We start from the raw sequence: 17844 nt of genomic DNA on the forward strand, positions 1-17844 counted from the left end.
AAGTCCATCTGCTCCTCATTTCTTATAGCACAGTAGTATTCCATTACATTCATATACCACAGCTTGTTCAGTCATTCCCCAATTGATGGGCATCCCCTTGATTTCCAGTTGTTTGCCACCACAAAAAGAGCCATTATAAATATTTTTGTACATACAGGTCCTCCTCCCACTTCTCTGATCTCTTTGGCTTATAACACTAGAAGTGGTATTGCTGGGTCAAAAGGTATGCACTTATTTATAGTCCTTTGGGCATAGTTCCAAATTGCTCTCCAGAATGGCTGGATCAGTTCACAACTCTACCAACAATGTATTAGTGTTCCAATTTTTTCACATCCTCTCCAGCATTTATCATTTTCTTGTTTTGTCATCTTGGCCAATCTGGCGAGTGAGATGTGGTACCTAAGAGTTGTTTTGATTTGCATTTCTCGGATCACTAGTGATTTAGAACATTTTTTCATGTGCTTATAGATATCTTTAATTTCATCTTCTGAGAACTGCCTGTTCATATCCTTTGACCATTTATCAGTAGGAGAGTGGTTTGTATTCTTATAGATTTGACTCAATTCTTTATGTATATTTTAGAAATGAGACCTTTATCAGAGACATTGGTTGTAAAAATTCTTTCCCAATTTTCCACTTCCCTCTTAATCTTGGTGACATTGGCTTTATTTGTACAGAAGCCTTTCAATTTAATCAAAATTATCTATTTTGCATTTTATAATGTTCTCTAACTCTAGTGTTGTCATAAAGTCTTTCCCTCTCCATAGATTTGACAGGTAAACTATCCCTTGCTCTCCAAGATTTCTTACAGTATCAGCCTTTATACCTAAATCATGCACCAATTTCCACTTTATTTTGGTGTATGGTGTTAGATATTGATCTATGCCCAATTTCTGCCATACTGTGTTCCAGTTTTCCCAGCAGTTTTTGTCAAATAGTGCATTCTTCTCCCCAAAACTGGGGTCTTTGGGTTTATCAAACAGTAGATTACTATAGTCATTGGCTGCTGGTTCTCGTGTACTCAATCTATTCCATTGGTTCACTATTCTATTCCTCAGCCAGTACCAAGTAGTTTTGATGACTGCTGCTTTATAATACAGATTAAAATCTGGTATGGTTGGCCACCTTCCCTAGTGTTTCTTTTCATTAATTGCCTTAATATTCTGGACCTTTTGTTCTTCCAAATGAATTTTGCTACTATTTTTTTCTAGCTCTACAAATTTTTTGGTAGATTGATTGGTATGGCACTAAATATGTAATTTAATTTAGGTAAAATTGTCATTTTTATTACATTAGCTCCACCCAGCCATGAGCAATTGATGTTTTTCCAGTTAGTTAGATCTGACTTTATTTGTGTGAAAAGTATTTTGTAATTGTGTTCATATAAGTCCTGGGTTTGTTTTGACAGGTAGATTCCCAAATATCTTATGATGTCTACAGTAACGTTAAATGGGATTTCTCTTTCTATCTCTTGCTGTTGAATTTCGTTATAGATACATAAGAATGCTGAGGACTTATGGTGGGTTTATTTTATATTCTGCAGCTTTGCCAAATTTATTATCTCAAGTAGTTTTTTACTTGATTCTCTAGGATTTTTAAAGTATATCATCATATCATATGCAGAGAGTGATAGCTTAGTCTCTTCTTTGCCTAATTTGATTCCTTCAATTTCTTTTCCTTCTCTTATTGTTACTGCTAACATTTCTAGTACCAAATTGAATAAGTGGGGTGATAGTGGACATCCTTGTTTTACCCCTGATCTTATTGGAAATGCTTCTAGCTTATCCCCATTACATATAATATTTGCTGATGGTTTTAGGTAGATGCTACTTATTATTTTAAGGAAGACTCCATTGATTTCTATACTTTCTAGTGTTTTTAATAGGAATGGGTGTTGTATTTTGTCAAAAGCCTTTTCTGAGTCTATTGAGATAATCATATGGTTTCTCCTAGTTTTATTGTTGATGTGATCAATTATACTCATAGTTTTCCTGATATTGAACCACCCTTGCATTCCTGGAATAAATCCTACCTGGTCAAAGTGCATTATTCTTGTGATGAGTTGCTTTAGTCTTTTTGCTAATATTTTATTTAGAATTTTTGCATCTATTTTCATAGGGGAAATTGGTCTGTACTTTTCTTTCTCTGTTTTGTCTTCCCAATTTAGGTATCAGTACCATATTTGTATCATAAAAAGAATTTGGTAGGACTCCTTTTTTACCAGTTTTCCCAAATAGTTTGTAAAGTATTGGAGTCAATTGTTCTTTAAATGTTTGGTAGAATTCACTAGTAAAGCCATCTGGCCCTGGAGATTTTTTCTTAGGGAGTTCATTGATGTCTTGTTCAATTTCTTTTTCTGAGACAGGGTTATTTAAGTAGTTTGCTTCCTCTTCAGTTAGTCTAGGCAGCTTATATTTTCGTAAATAATCATCCATTTCACTAAGTGTCAAATTTATGTGCATACAATTGGGAAAAATAATTCCTGATCATATTTTAATTTCCTCTTCATTGGAGGTAGATTGACCCTTTGCATTTTTATACTTGTAATTTGGTTTTTTTCTTTCTTTTTTTTTATCATATTGACTAAAGGTCTATCAATTTTATTGGTTTTTTCATAATACCAGTTCTTAGTTTTATTTATTAATTCAACAATTTTCTTGAATTCAATTTTATTAATCTCTCTTTTGGTTTTCATTATTTCTAATTTAGTATTTAATTGGGGATTTTCAATTTGTTCTTTTTCTAGCTTTTTCAGTTGCATGCCCAATTTATCGACCTCCATTTTCTCTATTTTATTTATGCATATATTGAAGGATATAAAACTTCCCCTAAGAACTGCTTTTGCTGTATCACATAAGTTTTGGTATGTTGTCTCATTATTGTCATTCTCTTGAATGAAGTTACTGATTGTTTCTATAATTTCTTGTTTGACCCACACATTCTTTAGGATTAAGTTATTTAGTTTTCAATTAGTTTTTAGTCTATCCTTCATGGCCCTTTATTACATATAATTTTTATGGCATCATGATCTGAGAAGGATGCATTTAATATTTCTGCCTTTCTGCATTGAATTGTGGGGTTTATATTCCCTAGTTTATGGTCAGTTTTTGTATATGTGCCATGTACCGCTGAGAAGAAGGTATATTCCTTTTCATCCCCATTCAGTTTTCTCCAGAGGTCTACCATATATCTATCTTATCCAAGATTCTATTTACCTCTTTGACTTCTTTCTTGTTTATTTTGGGGTTAGATTTATCAAGTTCAGAGATGGGGAGATTGAAGTCCCCCACCAGTATAGTTTTACTATTTCTTCCTCTAACATCCTTAACTTCTCCTTTAGGAATTTAGAATTTGTACCACTTGGTGCATAAATGTTTAGTAATGATATTAATTTTCAATGGTGTCTTTTAGCAGGATATAGTTTCATTCCTTATCCCTTTTAATTAGCTCTATTTTTGCTTTTGCTTTGTCTAAGAATTGCTACCCCTGCTTTTTTCACTTTATTTGAGGCATGATATATTTTACTCCAGCCTTTTACCTTTACCCTGTGTGTATCCCCCTGTTTCAAATTTGTTTCTTGTAAATAGCATATTGTAAGGATTATGGTTTTTAATCCATTCTGATACCTGCCTCTGTTTTATGGGAGAGTTCATCCAATTGACATTCACTGTTATGATTACTGTCTCTTTCACTCCATCCTTTTCCCTCCCCTGTTTATGCTTTTATTTTTCTCCCCTTCTCCCTTTCCCTCCTTAAGAGTTTTCCTTTTGACCACCACCTCCCTCAGTATTCCCTTCTTATCAGCCCCCCTCCCTTTTCCTACCCTTCCTCCTTATTTCTTTCCTCCTAACCCTTCCTCCCCCCTTCTTAGTCCTTCTCCCCTCCTACTGCCTGTAGGCTATGATAGATTTTTGTACTTAATGTAGTATGTTCTTTTTCCTCGAACCAAGATTGACAAAAACAGATGTCATGCAATGCTCCTCTCCCTCCCCTCTTTCTCTCTATTATGATGTTTTATGTCTCTTCTCAATAGAGTACTATAATTAACTGGTTGTGTTATTCCCTCCTTGCCCAGAACCAATGAGGGAAAAGCTCATATAATGCTAATTTCCCTCCCTTCTTTCCCTCTACTATGTTTTTATGCCTCTTTGTGTGGCATAATTTACCTTTTCTGCTTCATTCTTTTCTCTTCTTCCATTGCAGTCCCTTTGCAGCTCTTAATAAAGGTTTTTTTTCATCATCATTTTGTGCAATTTATACCCACACCCTCTATTTATCTATATCCCTTTTAGATTTTGTAATGTAATGCCAAGCAAAGGCAACTTCCCAAGGTTCAGAATACCAGCATAGGTGCTCTCCATTTTATTCAGTGACAAAGTAAGAACAGAGAAGATCAAAATATGACATCATTCAAAATACAGCATTTACTAAGTGTGATTCAATAATCTCCAAGTACTACCCCACCCCAGGACCTTACATTCAATCAATTACAAAATCCCTGCTCTAAATACTACTCCACCCCTAGGCTGTACCTTCATTTAGTCCATCACAAAACCCCTCTTCTCAAATGGAGATTAGTTTCCAAACATAAGTAAAGTACATTCATTTGTTCAACCATAGAACACAAAAAGGTCAAAAGTTCCCCACCCCTGGATCACAATTGAATCTACCCCAGAGTTACAACAAGTTTAAGCACAGCACTTAATACCCAAATGGAGGTCTTTTCTTCATCCTGACAAGAGGCAAGTTCTCAGCAATCTTAGTTCCTGGGGAGACAAGGCTTAGCAAGGCCACAAGATACATTGCCAGTCTCTTCATTAATTCATCCTCTGTCTGCAGAACAGTCCTAGAACCCCTGAAAACATTAGCAAAACCCTCTCCCAGGATTTCTGTAAACATACAACAAGAAAATCCTTCTTCAGGGCTTCTGAACCAACAGAAAGGTTCCCAGACCCCTGCAACAACAGCACTGTCCTTCACCAGTGGACAGTATTCACTCTGACAGTATTCACTCTCTGTCTGCAGGACAGTCTCAGGAGCTCTTAGCCAACAGCCAGGTTCCAGGACTTCAACAGGACTGTCTTTCACCAGTGGACAAATCTGGCAAAACAACATCAAAACAGACAAAGTACCAGCAAAACAGCCATGTCTCCTCAGTCCTTGGCAGCTCCAGGGACAGGTCTCAAAAGTCCAGGGCGATTCAAAGTGGCCCTCAACAATCCTCTCAGTCTCTCTCTCTGCCTCCACAAAGGTGCTGCTTCCAAAAAGTTCTTCTGCCTCTCTCTTGTCTCTCCAAATCTACGTCACCAGCTCCTCCCAGTTCAGGACTCTCTTTTTACATCAACAAGTCCATCCCACAGGTGGGATTAACAAGCTCTGGGTTTTAACACAATCAATTTGAAAACCAAGCCAATACAGGGGGATCTTTATATTCCATTACTATCACACTATTTCTGCTGGAATGAGACACAAGCTCTTTAGTGGTCTCTCTTGGATGATCCTAAGGGAAAGAGTTCCCTATTTGAGACAGAGTGAAAACTTTTTTTTTCATTTTTCAGATGCTTTATTAACTTCTGATTTACATCATTCATTTCCGCCAGATTTTGAGTTACAAATTTTCTCCCTGTTTTTCCCCTAGCCACTGACCCAAAATAGCTGTCCCACAGGATGTCCCCTCCTCCAATCTGCTCTCTCCCATATTTTCTCCCATACCTCTTTTGGCTTTTCCAGTAGGGCATGTTGGATCTCTATGCTCCAGTGCCTGTATATCTTATTTCCCAATTACATTTAAAATAGTATTAGTAATAATAGTGTATATATATGTATATATATTTAAACATTTTATTTTAAAACTTTGAATTCCAGATTCATTCCCTTCCTCCCTTGTTACCCACCCTTACTGGGAAGATACTCAGTTCAGTATAGGTTGTACATGTGAAGCTAAGGCAAAACAATAACATAGTAGATATGTTGTAAATGACTGACTATACTTCCCTCCCTCCTATCCCACCTCCCACTTGTTTTATTCTCTACTTTGATCCCGTCCCTTTTCAAAAGTGGGTGCTTCCAACTTCCCTCTCCCCCAGCCTGCCTTCCCTTTCATCATCCATGCTCTCATCCCCTTCCCCCCTACTCTCCTATAGGGTGAGATAGCCTATTTAGTGTGTATTTTATTCCCTCCCCAAGCCAATTTCAATGAGAATAAGTTTGACCCATTCCCTTTTGCCTTCCTATTCTTCCCCTCCATTGTGACCATTTTCCCTTGACTCTTCTATATGAGATAGTTTACCCCATTCTGTCTCTTCCCATCTCCTCTCATTATATTCTTCTTTCACCTCTTAATTTCACCTTTTAAGTATCATCCCTTCCTATTAAATTGGTCCTGTGCCCTCTATCTATGTATACCTGTAAACATATATACACACATTCACATATGTATTCATATGCCCATATATCCTCATATATATACATATATATATATATATAAAATTCTATTCCCTTCAACTATTTTCATACTGAGAAAAGTTTCATCAGTTACAATTATTGTTTTTCCATGTAGGAATGTTAATAGTTCAACTTTGATAAGTTCCTCATGATTTCTTTTCCGTTTACCTTTTCATGCTTCTCTTGCTTCTTGTATCTGAATGTCAAATTTTCTATTCTATTAACTCTGGTTTTTTTCAGCAAGAATGCTTGAAACTCCTCTATTCCACTGAATAACCATATTTTCCCCTGAAACATGATACTCAGTTTTGCTGGGTATGTGATTCTTGGTTTTAATTCCATCTCCTTTGCCCTCCAGAATATCATATTCCAAGCCCTTCGATCCCTCAGTGTAGAAGCTGCCATATCCTCGGTTATGCTGATTGTGTTTCCACAATATTCAAATTGTTTCTTCCTGGCTGCTTGTAATATTCTCCTTAATCCTCTCCTTAATCTGGGAATTCTGGAACCTGGCTATAATATTCCTAGGAGTTTTCTTTTTGGGATCTTTCTCAGGAGGTGATTGGTGGATTCTTTCAACCTCTATTTTGCCCTCTGGTTCTAAAACATCAGGGCAGTTTTCTTTGAGAACTTCCTGGAGGATGCTTTCCAGGCTCTTACTTTGGTCATGGCTCTCAGGCAGTCCAATAATTTTTAAATTATCTCTCCTGGATCTATTTTCCAGGTCAGTGGTTTTTCCCATGAGATATTTCACATTGCCTTCTATTCTTTCATTTGTTTGGATCTGTTTAACAGCATCTTGATTTCTCATAAAGTCATTAGCTTTCATTTGCTCCAATCTAAGTCTGAAGCAATGATTCTCCTCATTGAGCTTTTGAGATTGTTTTTCTATCTGTCATATTTGGCTTTTTAAGACATTCTTCTCCTCATTGTCTTTTTGAGCCTCTTTTGAGCTTTGAGTTAGTCTATTTTTTAAGGTGTTATTTTCCTCAGTCAGGCTGTTGACTCTCATTTTGTAATTTTCTTGCATCGTTCTTATTTCTCTTCCCAATTTTTCCTCTACTTCTCTTATCTGTTTCTTAAGGTCCTCTATGGCCTGTAACCAGCTCTTATTTTCCTTTGAAGCTTTTGGTGCAGGAGTTCTGACTTCACTGTCTTCCTCCTGTTCCATGCTTTGCTCCTTTTTGTCCCCAAAATAGGAGTCTAATGTTGGAATCTTCTGTCTGCTATATTTCCTTTGCCTGGTCATGTCACCCCTCAGTCACTTGACCCCTGGACTTTTTGCCACTGTAGGACTCTGCCACCAGAAGGGAACTTTTGTCCCAAATGCTGGGGTTTTCTCAGCTGCTGGAGGTATTAGATGGGTGCCCTCTCTGAGGCCTCCACACACTCTGGCAAGCTGGATACACATCCCAGGACCTCCACCCTAGACTGCAATCCAGATCCAAGCAGGTTAAAGCAAGAGCAATTACCCCTCAGACTGGTCACTTGGTCACCCTACACTCTGCAGGCCAAGAGCTGAAGCTGCCACGTGGCACTGGCTGGCTGTGCTGGCATCTCAGTGATTTCTCGCCCCGGGGGGCAAAAGCCAAGGCACTCCCACTTACTGGGTCCCAAAGTTCAGACTGCACTGACCTCTCACTTTGTCCTTCGCATCTATGTGTTGATAATTCTGGAGACGGCCATAGCTGCTGCTCATCTGGAGTCCCTCCAGCCAGTGGCTGGTCAGGCTTGCCCTGGGGCTAAAACCTCTGGCTCAAGCGGGCCTGTGCTTGGCTCCCTGAGTGCTGCGCTGGCTGATTCTTGCTGGCCTGCTGGGCTGTCCTCAGTGGGATGTTAGCTTCTCTGTGTCATTTTGTGGGTTCTGCATCTCCAAAGTTTGTTCAGAGTCCCCTTTTTACATTGATTGGGGAAGGTGGAAGCCGGAGCTGCTTGGAGGTTGTCCTTCTATGCCGCCATCTTGACTCTGCCCCCCACACCTAATTCAAAAAACAATTCTTGAGTGAAAACTTTTAAAATAATGCAGTTTAAACTGCCTGGTATCAGCGAATTAACTGGGCTTCATTTGTGACATTTCCCCCTAACTTCCAAGTTCAGCTTCCCCAAAAATTCAAACCAAATTGTTCTTTCTCCATTCACACAGACTTCCTTTAAACTGGGCAACTTTAAGTTTAAGAGGTGTCTGTGTTTAACTTCTTGTATATTCCAGATTAAATTCCTTTTTTCTGAAAGCAAAAGTATATGAACAGTTAGGCTTCTAACTGTTGAGGCAATTAGGTGATGATGACCATTGGCAATCCAAAGGCATCCAATTGCAGTAAGGGAAGAACACTCACTCTTCTTTATTAGGGTTAAGTGACTTGCCCAAGGTCACACAGCTAGTTTTTGTGTTAAGTATCTGAGGCTGGATTTGAATTCAGGTCTTCCTGACTTCAGGGCCAGTGCTCTATTCACTGCACCACCTAGCCACCCTAGTAAGGAGAAATCTCAAGTTCCTTCCCCCTCCCCCCCATCCCTTCCCCCCCTACTCCATTCAATGCCTCTGAGCTGCTTTGAAGGTAAACTGAATTCTGAGGAAATCCAGAGGATTAACTAAAAAATTAATTGAAATAGTAACCATCAAAATTGTAGAGTGTACGATAAGTCCAGGTTGTACAAGTATGATCTATTTTACAGTTGAGGAAACAGGGCTTAGAGAGGTTTAAGTTCTCTGACAAGTTGGGGCTCATACAGCTAGTAAGTGTTTGAGACAAGTTTGATATGCTGGTCTCCTGACTGGAGTCCACTTCCCTGTGCTATGCCATATGACCTCTTAGGATTCTGATACTCAGTGAAATTAAATGAAATCTGTCCTGTCTGTGTTGATTTGTGTTTGTGTTACTTTGTCAGACAGAAGCATTCTGTCTGTTGATTTGTGTAATTTGTCAGACAGAAGCACTGTGTATGTTGACTTGTGATTGTGTTACTTTGTCAGACAGAAGCACCCACTCTGTTGACTTGTGTTGATTTCACAGACAGAAAGTGAATTGAGATGATATTGCCAGCAATATATGTGAGTGTTGTTGTGACTCTGTTAAGCTTAATGTGTGTAAGTATTGTTATGGCTCTGTTTAGCTTTGTCTTCCCAGAAACAGAAACTGTGAAGGGTTTGAAGGACCTAGTCACCCACTGTGAGCTTCACTATGGAGCAGGAGCTGAAACAGGCTCTGAGAGCTGCCTGCTTGTGAATCCAGGTGACAGTCACGTGAATTCAGGAAAGAGCTGGGAGCATGGAAGAGGAACCATGGAGTTTGGGAGTCAGCCTTGAGTCAAGATGAAAGGACTTTTACTTGGGTACTTAATGCTGACTGAGAGATTATGACTTACTGTAACCTAGGGGTGGGAGACCTTTATATTCTGTACTTTGTACCCCTTAAGAATGATTGCTCCTTAAGGATGACTGGAAGCCAGTCTCCAATCAAGATGAAAGAAGGCTTTAGATGGGTACTTTATGTTGATTGATTCAGATTGTAACTTACTGAATGATATCTTTCGTTTAAGACTATGTGGCCACCTTAGTAATAAGTTGTTATGTTATATTGTTGTGCATACTGTACTTTAGTTCCTATGAATGTTTTGCTTTAGTTTATTGCTGAATAAATGGAGGGTTCACTATTCTATATGATCAGAACCTCAAAGCTATTCATAGTAGCAGTCCTCAGGAGAGCTGCTTATGCTTGGCTTTACACCACTATACTGTGCTTAGAGTGGACTTCTACTAAGATTCAGAATTGTGTCATTCCAGGACATTTTGAAAACAAGTGGCAAGACGTAAAAATTCAGGCCTGTCTAATGCAGGTTATCTCAGCCAGGCCACCCCAGGGAAGCATGGAACACAGGCCAATTATATTGTGTGCTATTGCCTTCTCCTTCCACTCACTTTTGTTCCCTAATATATTTATATGAATGAAATCAGACTAAAGTGGATATCAAAAGCAGCTTTGAAGGACCAAAGAAGGCATAAAATGGCAGTCTGAAGAGTATATAGGGAGAGGTTAAGAATTCTGACTGCTTTGCCTTAGTGAATGAAAGACCATTTATTTAGTGCTAGCTATATGTGAAGTCTCATGCTAAGTGTTAGGAGGTTGTAGATGAAGCAAAACAGTATGTGATCTCAAGGAACTCACATTTTAATGGGGGAGGCAACACAACACAACACAATACAAATTCAACTTCAAGTCAGATGGAAAAAAGACTCATGGACCTTAGGGTGTGGCAGCAAAACAGATGGGCAAGTATCTTACTCAGCTTCCCACTACTGAAACTATATCCATTTCTGATGATGAACCATTTAACAGTGTCAGGGGTTTTGGCAGCAAGAACTTTCTTTTCTCAGTCTATGCTAACTATGGTGGCCGAGGAGGCAAGGGCTGCAGCATCTCCTTCTCTACAAGGGCTGATTGCCTGGATGATGGCTGAACTGGAAGCAAGGCTGATGGTATGGGGGACACTGCTATTCCTGAGACTTAGGTTTATGGTCCTGGGCTCTCTCTGTTCTAGTCTGAGTGGAGGTAGTGGTCAACATAGTGGTGGAAGTTTGATTTACCTGACACATCGTGCTATCTTCCATTTCTTCCTCAGGGTACTTTGTTGTTTTAACAGTTTGCCTGCTCTATGGGTAACAGTTTGTTGGCATTTGGGGATATCTGACCCCTTTTCCATAAGGATTCCTTCTTTGGATGATGCCTTTATAACTGACAGGCCTCAAACCTGTTGGTAAGTTAGGGAGATGTCTACCCCAAGCATGTGAAAATTTCCCTTTGTGGAATGGGAACGGCCATGTGGCTGTTCCAATAGCCAGGAAGGTGGTTGAAGGGGGCTCCCTGGAGGTTATCCATTGTAACACAGGCCATCACTAGTCATTTTGATTTTTGTCCTGCCACTGTACTTTGATGACTCTGGAAGAGAGAGTGAGGCTGACAGCTCTGTGCAACTCTGCCTCACTTAAATCCAATTCACCCACAAGTCAAGACTTCACCCATGATGTCACTGGTCCTCTTCAAAAACAAAGACAAACAGTAAACAACAGCAAATGGGGACTGGGCTGAAAGCAGGACCAGTGATCAGAGGGCATGGGGAATGCTGCTATTATTCAAGCTCTTAGATTTACCTGCTTATCAATGGCAATTGGGCAGCAGATAGTGGTGGTGGTGAATAGTAGATTCATTCTCCATAGTGACTGTTCCCCTTGATGATGATTTCAAGGTTAGACTGGAAGAAGGGCTGATGATAAGGGGGCACTGCTTTTCCCTGGACTATTCACATCAAGATCTGCTGAGAGGTGGTCAAAGTCATAGTGGTTGGACTTTCCAGGCACATGCCACCATATGTCTTTCCCTCAGAGTGCCTTACTTCATTTAGCCTGTTTTGCTATTAGAGTACTATGGAGTTTGAGTCTTTTCTGGCACAAGCTGATAGGAATCCCCTAATTCAGCTCACCCAATACCAATGTGAGTCACTGACCATTCCCAGCAATACCAGGTTCCCTTAAAGCAGGACTCCTTAAACTTTTTCCACTCACAACCCCTTTTTGAGTTTTGGCAGCATTCATTGTCATTATGTGACCTGAGGGGACATGCAGTGCAAAGTGTGCATGTTGAGGGTTTAGAACCAAGACTGCGCTGAAGTTGTTCAATGCAACATGGGCAAGCACTGCCAGAAACACCTCAGATTCATTTTGCACATGATTTTGAATTAATTTTTGGTCATTGTACTTCAGAAACCTTTTTACTCTTGCTAAATTTTTCAGGACCTCATATGGGTCATGACCCACAGTTTAAGAAGCACTGCCCTAAAGCATGAGACCTGTGACTATCATTCTGATTTGTTGTATCTTAGGGACAGTTCTGAGTATTCTTAACTAAGGTCACATGAGCATAATTTACTTACAGCAAATATATTTGAAATTCCCTCACATAGGTCTTCAAGGGCCAGATGGCCAATTATTGAGGAAGTTATAAATGAGATTCCTGTATAGGTATAGATATAGATGTTTTTTGGGGCCCCTTCCTATTCTGAAATTCTGTGATTAAACAATTAATTAATTAATTAATTAAATTATATATAAATAAATTAATTAAAATTTATTAATTAAACAATTTAAAGTTTAGAGTTATATGAACATTCCTTTTAAAATTTTTTTTAAGTTTAGAGTTATAGGTGAGAAAATGATGATTAACTTTGAATAAATATTTTTTTTTCCATTTTGCCTTCCCCCCACATAGATTGCTTTTTTCCTTTTTTTTTTGGAGGGGCAGTTGGGGTTAAGTGACTTGCCCAAGGTCACACGACTAGTAAATGTTAAGTGTCTGAGGCTGGATTTGAACTCAGGTCCTCCTGACTCCAGGGCTGGTGCTCTAGTCACTGTACCACCTAGCCACCCCTCTCACATAGATTTCTTAACCAAAGGAACAGAAAGGAGAATCGGAATTTGTTGTGTATTTTTTTTAAAGCTCATTGCTAATGTTTTTTTCATCTCAGTCTGCTTTCCTTTTAGATCCCCAGGCATGTTGATACTTATGGCAACCTAGACTTCTGAAACCATAAAATGTTCTATGACTCATTTGCCCTAGAAAAGATGAATCCAGAACTTGCAAAGTTCCTACCAGGAAAGAAAAACCAAACATTATTGTTCTTTAGAAAACTAGTAAAGTTCTTAACCCCCCACGCCCCCTCCCCCCAACCCTTCCCCTGTAATTCCATTGATTGCACAAAGGACTTTCATGGTATTTCCTGACGATCTACAAAGGTTTATGCACAATCATATCTCCTCATGTGTTCTCCCTATCATGTGTTCCTCCTTCATCTTTTGAGGAGGAAATTTATAATACCTCTTCAAACCTTGTCATTGAGCTTTTTTGAAGTTGAGCCAAGGATGAGATTAGGCTTCTGAATGTAGCAGCTGAGTCCTATGAATAGTCTTCTGGGGCCACTTCTCTGCCTTCCTTTCCTTACTCTTATTTTATCAGTACAATATCTTCTTAAAAAGCAGAATAGTATGTGAACAAATACAGTCATCTCATGTGCAAACATTAGCTACATTGGAGATTTTGTAAATTAGGTCACAATAGATTGGTATTATACTAAAGAAGAGGAAATTATGGCATCCTAGAGAATTATCAAAATTATTAATAAAAGAATTTTTTGTCATTTGTTTTTTCATTTTGTCCCAGTGATGGAAGGTAGTGTGGTCCAGGAAGGGACCTCAAAATACATCTAATCCAATAGTTTTTTGTGCAATTTTTGTATATGTGAATTGGGCAGACCAGGTTTTAGTACTGTCACTGACTTGTATGACCTTCATCAATCCATTTTTGTAGTGCTTCAGAGATGGGAATCAATTTTTCATAGATTTAGAGTTGGAAGGGAACTTAGAAGTCAAGCAATCTCAAAGTGCCCGATGAATTACAAAATATGCAAAACGTGTTAAATGTTGAATAATAGATACTAAGGAAAGTGCTGAAAATGAAAAGGTTCCATGTCTGCCAAGTGTTGTATAACTAGCTGTTTTCATTTAAGGTATCACACCATGTAGTCTTCATTAATGTAAACTAAACACACCACTCTTTGTCCTAGAATCTGACTTGAGGTGAAGTGAATAGGTAATATGGATAAGATATCATGCTGGATGTTTGTTTTACCCTGTTAATAACTGAATGCTGGAACAAGTGTATCAGTGTTTCTTGCTTAATGAACATATTAAAAACCGGAACTGTAGTGCTAAAAGCTTTGAAGGTAAATAGAACAATGTTGAGTCTTTCATCTCTTTAAGCAATCTGAATTCAAAAAAGCTACCTTAATGGTCTCTTTAGCCTTTCCTTTTTCATACATCCTAAACAAAGCCTGAACTTCTGCCATCTTGGATGGGTTATCTGCCTATTGGAAAAGTATGTGGAAGCTTCCATTTGGAACTCTCAACTGCTTTTTCTATTATTGCTCTAGCTTTTACTATATTACATTGCTATTGTGAGAAACAATGGGCTATTATTAACTATTGTCTCCTCAACTCCAGGAAGTCTGTAATAAAGCCAATGTCTGCTGGAACCACAAAAATACAAGAGGCTCTAATTCTTTGAGGTCTTGGGCTTTGAGATATGCAGGAGGGTAGAGTATCTCTTAGTAGTTTGGGCATTATGGTTCAGTGACACAATGCTACCAATTTGTTGGATGCTTAGGAGCAGTGAATTGTTTTTTGGGTGGTGACTTTTAGACCCAGTACTATGTTTGGGCTCTGATGGGCTGATCTCAATTATCAGCAGGCATAGTGCAATGGCATCCATCTTCATGGTGGTGGGCACTATGAGTCATTGGGGTAGTCTTGTCATTGGCAATTATTTCAACATTTTTAGATACTCAACTTTATGAATGCTGAGATTGGATATTAGATCAAATATTGCTTTGGATGTTATACCCAATTGAACCATTTCAAATAGCTTTTGATGACATCATTTTATTTTACTTTGTCTGGGTTGCATAGATCTTGCTAAGGATCAGTCACAGAGAAATAAAGCAAAATAATAATAATAGCTAACATTTCTGTAGTTCTCGCTATGTGCCAAGCACTATGTTAAGCCCTTTACAATTATTATCTCATTTGATCCTCACAATAACCCTGAAAGGTAAGTGCTATTACTATCCCCATTTTACAGATGAGGAAACTGAGGCAAAAAGAAATGAAGTGACTTGTTTAGGGTTACACAGCTACTAAGTATCTGAAGCTGGATTTGAACTCAGATCTTCCAGATTCCAGACCCTGCGCCCTGTCAACTGAGACACTTAGCTGCTGTACAGTACTTATCCATATTCTCATATAAATTCTCCAAAGAGATTCTACTTATGCATTGTACTACACACAATTCTCTAAGGCTTTAAATATTTTGTTAATAGTAGTGCAACATTAGGTCTGTGCACCATTCCATATTCTTGGTAAATGACCATCCCACTTTTTCTGATTATATATGTTTTTGATGACACCTTTCACACCATTTCTTGCACATAAGCTACCACACATTTCTCCATTGTCCTTCTGGGCACTCACAATTTTTATTCTTGAGATTGTGATATAATGGCATCTTCGATGCTCACCTTTTTGACCTTTTGAAATTCACAAGATTTTCAGAGGCTCCTTCACTTAGAATGAATGTAGAGGCCAAAGACCAGGGCTATTTGGGAAGGGTCACATTGTCTTGGGAAGGAGAAAGGACCAAGGCCACCCTTCCTTAAGCATTGTCTCTTATTGGATTCATGATGATTCAAATCATCAGAGGGCAGCTGCAGAGGACTAGGCTAAGGCTAATTCAGGCCTTTTTGAAAATCCTTCCTTGCCTAGTTCTGGCAGCTCAAGTTAATCTAAGACTCCTTATAATCACATAGTTAACAGAGCAAAACAGGTAACACAATTTCTGCATATACTCCATCATCTCTAAAGCACATCCATCTCATACAGGCATATCCAGCTCTCCCAGAAGGGGGTCATCTGCCTCTCCATGTGGGGAGACGCTGTTACAAGGTGCTGTGCATGTGCTCTCCACCCCTGTAACACTGATGTTCCATGCTTTGTACCATCGAAAGAATATTAGCATTGGAAAGATGGGCTTTTGTCTCAGGACATCTTGAAATGACTGAAAGCACTGTCTTTCTTTAAAAAAAATAGTCTTATTTATCTGTGGATCTCTTTTTGAACTATCTACCTAAAATTCCAACAATAACAAAATTGTTTGCTATGGCTTATTTTTAGTGAACCCATACTGGCTATTTTCAATTACCACTTCCTTTCCCATGTTTTTACAAGTCATACATTTAATAAGATTACAGAATTTTGACATGGAAAAATATCAAATTTATAAGGCTATAATTTCTTTCTCTTTCAGACTGTACTTTCCAACTTTTGAAGATTAGAAGGTATTTGACCAACTTTCATCTTCTATTACTTCTCCCATCCCCCACAATGAATAATGGTTCTATAAATACATTTGCAAATTATTTCAGTATCTTGGGAGATACTGAAGTATCTTTACCTCTACTTATTGCTGTTTTTTTCACTCTATCACAGACATATCTTTCAGAGACATAAGTCCCATGAAATTCCTCCTCCTAATCTTTAGTGGGAGTACCTGTTCACAGTCCAATATGTTGGTGGGGATGGTTCTAGGTAGTATCTCTGACCCATTTAAGCAATGGTGGGACCTGTATTTCATGTGCTTTGGGCACTTGCATCTTGGTAGTGGGAAGAGCTGGACCTTAACCAATCTGGGTGCTACTCGAGGTTAGTAGTCCCTTAATCCCACCTTCCACCCCCCCTCCCCCCCGCCAGTTCTATTCTGAAGGCCAAGGTACTGTCAGCTCTTTAGGTCTTTAGTATTATATTAGAGCAGAGGTGTCAAATATGTAGTCTTCTGGTCATGTGATCAACATGCCCAAGTGCGGCTGCAACTAGATAAAAATGTAATTGGGGGGCACAGCTAGGTGGCGCAGTGAGTAAAGTGCCAGCCCTGGAGTCAGGAGGACCTGGGGTCGGATCCAGCTTCAGACACTTCACACACACACACACACACACACACACACACACACACACACACACACACAACCTAGCTGTGTAACCTTGGGCAAGTTACTTAACCCCAATTGCCCTCCAAAAGGAAAAAAAAACTGTAATTGGGAAATATTTAATAAAAGAAATGAAAATGCAGCAAAGCATAGATAGCATTACATTTTAAAATGAAGTCAATCTGTGTTAGCAGGGATTCTTATGCATATCTTCCATATGTCTTATTTCTATTTCAATTTGACACCAAGCAGTGGAATATTCATCTTGAGAGTTGAAGCCAGGGAAGATGCTCTCTCTAGACCAGCTGTCTTCCAACAGGTAATACAAATGTTCTAAGAAGACAGACTTGAACTGGAGTGGGATATGGCTATTCTTTTTATCTATTGACTCTGTGGAGTTAGTTCTTTTATGCTAATTAGTTGTTATGGAAACTTTTAAATCAATTACATTAATATCTTTAGTCACAACTGGTCACTTCTGTGGAAAGAACTCAATTCACAAAAGGTTAGCTGGGAAATGACTGTGTTACTCTGATAGGAGCTGAAAGTAGGGAGAGGAGTGCCATGTCAAATCTACCAGTCAGGTCCCTCATGGTCCTAGGGTATGGTCCTAATAATCTCTAGCACATTGCTTTGCACATAATAGACACTTCAAAATGTTACTTGTAGTTTATTTTAATTCACTGTCCTTCTTTAAAGATGAGGAAATCTGAACCAAGAGAGCTTATGCAACTTTCCCAAGTTTGCCTATGCCACAGATAGAAAGTAGTAATTTGAAGTAGTAAATTGAAATTTGATCCCATACCTTCTAACTCT

This window comes from Petaurus breviceps, unplaced genomic scaffold (assembly GCF_028583685.1).
Source record: "Petaurus breviceps papuanus isolate PSGF00001 unplaced genomic scaffold, PetGlider_PUasm1.0 90604, whole genome shotgun sequence".
Classification (NCBI taxonomy): domain Eukaryota; kingdom Metazoa; phylum Chordata; class Mammalia; order Diprotodontia; family Petauridae; genus Petaurus; species Petaurus breviceps.